General features: G+C 39.5%; 1 pseudogene; it reads right to left on the bottom strand.

Annotated features, from left to right (window-relative positions):
• Window positions 1–3690: 3690 nt before the first annotated feature.
• On the bottom strand, window positions 3691–5101 carry LOC100729993 (mitotic checkpoint protein BUB3-like; annotated as a pseudogene).
• Window positions 5102–5601: the final 500 nt, after the last annotated feature.

The raw sequence follows: 5601 nt of genomic DNA, 5'->3' as shown, positions 1-5601 counted from the left end.
GGCCAATTATTTAAATACAGCATCACCAAAAATTGCATGTTTTAGTTGACTTTTATAAGATATTAAGAAATATAAAAATAAAAATTTTAAAAATTTATTCAATATAAGAATCGACTGGTTGAAATGACACCTGCTTGATCCACACTCAGGATAGTCAGTGCATAAACAAATTTACTGCCTGAGATACTCAAGGTAAACAGTTAAGTGGCTCAGTCTCTTATTACTTTTACAATTTAAGCGCTGACTGAATGTTTCATGGAGACCAGAGGAGGCCAAGAATCTAAGTGCATGGTCTTCATTAGGGGATAAGTGTGGCAACTGTGTGGATGACCTGTCAGGATGGGGAGACTGAGGTCTCGAATGCCCAACCAGAGTGGAAATCACTTCTCTCATTGGTTTAAAGTAAAGTACCTGGTGTATTACAAAGTCTACAAAAGCCATTTCCTCCTTCTGTGGAGCCTTGGAGGAAACTCTGACATGGTTTGCTAGTAGAAATGGAGAAGACCAGAAGATAGGGCACTAAGTTCCTTTCCCTGGACCCACAGCTGTGGGAGCTGATGTATGGATGAGAAATCAGCTTGGGTACCTTTATACTGCTTTTCACCAGTTTACCAGCATGAAAAAAACTTTCTTCTTTGTTCTTGGGCTGCAAGAATGAATGATATAATTCTCTGCAAATCATCCTGAGTTTCTTGAAGTGCCATCCGAATACAAAAGTGAATGTGTCAGACAGCTATCAAAGCTGGAAGCAAAGGAAGTCACAGAATGAGAAGAAACTTGCAAATAAAACCTTAGCACTTCAAAGTCAAATGTCATACAAGTGACTAAGCTGCATTTTTTTGAGGTCAATGGAATCTGTAGAATTTACAATTCTTTCTAAACAATAGCAACAACTAGCCTTTGTATAGTGATTAATAATCTGCAAAGCCCTTTCACATACATGGCCTTGTTTCTTTTAAATAAGACTTGCACGTGGCACAAAAATATTGTGAAATGATGAATGTTTTTATATCATTTGAAAGGAAGAGAGCCTGACTCAGGCAGGGCACACTGTACTCAACTATTCAGTAGAATAAAGAACTGAATCCAGATCTCGTGTTGGCCAAGTCCATGCCACTGTCACCCTATGTGACCTTCTTGAGAGAACTAAATCTGGTCCCCTCTCCCACTTCCTGTCTTGTCACTCCTTTAGTGGGGAATCAGGGACCAGACTAAAGTCACCGGCACATACAGTAGTAGCTCTCCATTTCTAAGGCAGTTTAAGTTTGGCCCCTACATGCAAAATAGAAACACCCAATAGAAAACAAAATAAAAACACCCAACATTTAAGGGATGAAATATCCAGAAGGGTCCAGGTCCCTGTGAAAGCAGATTTCTAATGAGTTTTTACAACAAATTGGTCTGCCCACTGTTTTACAATAAGAGAAATTAAGAAAGAGAAATTTCAGTTACTCAAGGCTACTGTGGAATGGTTGATCAGAAAATTAAATGCAGAATTTCTGATTCTGAAGTTTACCCCCTATTTTCCTTCATCTCTGAGGCTATTTCTTCTCCCATAAACAGAAACTTTAGACAAATATCTATGTCTATAACAATGATATACCTTCATATACATTTTAAAATTTTTATTAGTTTCTGTTTGCAGCGATGATTACAGTCATTGCAGAAACTTGTTTCCATTCATCTCTTGGTTCCCTTTCCATTTGCAAAAGGTCTATTTTCCGGTTTCTAATGATTTATCTTTTATTTTGCTCTTTAAATTATTTATACTTTGACCTTCTCATGTAAGATAAATATGAGATTTTTAAGCATATGTCTGATAAGGGCATCTATTTTTTTATGAATGATACAAATATATCCTTTTTTAAAATAGAGAATAGGTTCCATTGTGTGTAAATACCACAATTTTTACACACTTATCTGTTGATGCACATTTAGGCCACTTCCAAGATTTAGCTAGTGCATTTGTGTTGTCATTAGTATGAGTATACTTGCGTCACTGTATATGAGATCTTAAACTGTTTTGGGAAGATACCTATAAGAGGAATAGCTGGGTCAAACGTAATTTCTATTTTTAGTGTTTTAAGGAATCTTCATACTGATTTGCATATTGACTGTACTAATTTAGATTCAAGAAAAATGTAAAAGGCTTACTTTTCCCCTTGCATCCTCACCAGTATTTGCTGTTTGATTTTTCTTTCCTTTTTTTTTTTTTTTTTTTTTTTTTGGTGGTATCAGGGATTGAACTCATGACCTTACACTTGCCAAGCAGGCACTTACACCACGGAGCTAAATAAATCCTCAGCCCTGCTGTTTGATTTTTGATGATAGCCATTCATTCTGAAGACAGAATCTCAGTTTTGTTTTGACTTGCATTTCTTTAATGGTCAAAGATGTTGAAAGTTTTTTCATGTATTCATGGGTTATTTGTACCCTTTCTTTTGAGACATGTCTGCTCATTGAAGTTGTTCTTTTTTTGATTGGGTCAAATTAGGGGATATAACTTGTTTGAGTTCTTTATATATTCTAGATATTAGTCCTCTGTCTAAGCACTAGCTAGCCAAAAAATTTTTTTCTCATTCTGTATGTTGTCTCTTCACTGTGCTGGTTGTTTCCTATGTTGTACAGAAGATTTGTAATTTGATATATTCTTATGCAATTAAGTCTCTGGTCATAGAGTTCTTGCTTATGCCTATGTAAACTTATAACATTATTATGATTTTTTTGAAAGGTCCACAACATAGCTTTAATTTGGTCACTTTTACAATGCTGTATTTTTTTGTTATACAATGATTTTAAATTGAAAATACCCTCAACAAGGTGGTTGTAATATTTAGGAGCATATAATCACACTAAAGAACCAATACCATCAGATAGTCTCTGGCTATTACATTATTTACCATCCCAAGGGCTTCATTCTGCTTTAGCATTTGATGTGTAAGTCCAGAACAGGCTGTCATTTGGCTTTCTGTATGGGGACAATGATTTCATCAGCACAGAGATGCATGAGCTATGTGTGTTCCATGGCACTGGCCACTAGGAAAGCATCATGTGAAAAGGTACCCCAATGCTACCACACTCTGTGCCTGTCCCGAGGGAAACTGTACAGTTTGGCTCTAGATCCCTGCTGTCCACATAGAGGGGACAAGGGAAAGGCTGACTGCCAACATATCACTTCATCCAGGACTGAATCTGCAACATATATCAGAGCAGACGTAATTCAATGAGACGGTAGACTTTAAAGGTAAAATGCCCATCTTCAATGCACCAATTATGAAAAGTTTTGTTTTACAAAAGCCCTTTTATGAATAAATTGCGTTAATTACCAATACTTAAAAACACCCAACATTTAAGGGTTCTGAATTTCTGGTTTATTAGGCAGCAGGGAAATAAAAGGTTGGGATTACACTACAAAAGAGCACAACTGCTCATAAACAACAACTTAGCTTGCTTGGGAGGAGGTAGGGAAACTCTTCAACTACTGCACAAGGACTTCTCACCCTAAACAAAGTATTAAAGAATACAAAGACAAATTTCTTATAAGGTAGAACACAGAATAATTCACAAACTAAACAACAGGGTCCTAATAACTATAATATGTTCTTTAGGGGATTAAGCATGTACTTGTAGGAAGCAAATAAACCTTTCCATAGAGAAACCACTTTCACGAGATGATTAGGTGGACTTGGATTATTTTTCTGTATCTATCACTTGGTGAATGAAGGTACCATCTTCATGATGTTCTGGGTCATCCATTTCATACATGTATGATAATGCTATTGCAGGCATAGTCCCATCATTGCTGTAGGCAAGTGAGGCGATGCTGGTGGGGGACCGATAAAACTGGCTCAGTTACTTTTTATTAAATGGATCCCAAATATTTACAAATCCATCAGAGCTACCTGTGGCAAACATATTGTGGATATTGTGAAAGGAAACGGCATTGACTGGGTAAATCTGCTCAATATTATTTTCTTTTAGTCTGTAACATTTGCAGGCATACTTTTTCTTCTACACTTCAGGGCTTGGGTCCAAGTATTCAACTACCACTTGGCCTTCAATAGAGCTTAATACTCAACCCTGCTTATTTGGAAATGCTTGTATGCAATGAGTCTGGTATTTCAGGCTGGATTCCCTGCACTGCTGCACATAGCCCATGTTCTGCAAGTTGCACACTAACACTGTGGCCTACTGTGCTCATGATCAACCAGCCTCCATACACTGAGAGTATGTATACCTTTCCAAGCTAAGAGAAGGGCCTGGCATTACAAGGAGTTCTGGGAACTGCACAGTTTAACTGTCTGATCCCAACTTCTCGGAACCATCACATTCACCTCTGGACAGTATTCACCACATCTGTCTTAGTAACTTTTTACTCGTCGCTGATACAAAATACCTGGAGCCCAAGTTGGGAAAGGAAAGGTTTATTTCTTACAGTTTTTGGAGGTTTCAGTCCACATTTAGTTGGCTCCAAGGCAGGTGGGTATGGCTGAGCAGCAGTTCATGGCGGCTGCAAACAGGAACCAGCAAAAAGCAAGACACACCTTCTTCCTGCCATTACATCACATCCTGGCTCCACCCCTATGTGGGTGGAACACTGACATCAATCCAAGCGCTAGACAATGAAACAATCACAAATGCACAATGCAAACTTATGAGGCCTGGGGGACACAGACATAAACCATGACAACATCTATTAGGGGCATCATGGATTCCAACAAGTTTCTCTTGATCAGTATTCAAATCATGCACTTTATTTTATTTATTTAGTTTTTGGTACCAGGGATTGAACACATGACCTTGTGCTTGCCAGGCAAGCACTTACACCACTGAACTAAATCCCTGGCCCAAAACCATGCATTTGCAACTAATGGTCTAGTCCCCCACTTCATGCTTGCATGGGATTATAGAATGTGCAGTCCAGAACTGCACCTGTGTGCTGGTACTTGACTTGTATGGAGGTGGCTGGGACATTGTAAAGGTGCACTAATGTGTCCCAGGAGGAGACCAGCAGGAATTGAGAGAAGTTGGGGCTGAACTTCATAGAGGAGATGCCATCCTTGGGTGGCTGGTTCAAATTGAACTCGTTAGGACTTGTCATCTGCAGAACATATGCCGAGTGAGAGTACCCCAGTCCCGAGGTCAGGGAAAGCTGGGCCTATCATAATTTTTAATACTATTTTTCATGAATTAATTGCTCCATGTTTGAGAACATAATGTGCATAACAGAATGCTCTGCAGGCCATCAGAATGTTTGCTTAGGTAGGGAGACTTAGGCAACCAGCTTAGGTAGGGAGACTCAGCTAGATCAACCCCAGCATGTCTGCTTCCACATTGGAAGGCTTGCTTCTTGAGAGCAGCCAGCACAAGCAGGGAGATGCAGCCAGATAATCCCCACTCACCTGCAGGCCACCACTGGAGAATCTTGCTTCCTTTGGGCAGCTAGCACCCATTGGGAGAACCAGACAAACACACCTCTGTGTGCCTGCCACCATTGGGGGAGTCACAGTGCAGTCCCTCAGGCTGAGAGAACAAGCAGCTTCACCACCATGCACCCCTGGACATCAGGAAAGTTTCAGTGTAGCTGCACAGGTCTGGAGA

This window comes from Cavia porcellus, unplaced genomic scaffold (genome assembly GCF_034190915.1).
Source record: "Cavia porcellus strain 051 isolate PalLab524CR breed Dunkin Hartley unplaced genomic scaffold, mCavPor4.1 scaffold_7, whole genome shotgun sequence".
Taxonomy (NCBI): Eukaryota; Metazoa; Chordata; class Mammalia; order Rodentia; family Caviidae; genus Cavia; species Cavia porcellus.
This window is presented reverse-complemented; position numbering and strand designations above follow the sequence as displayed.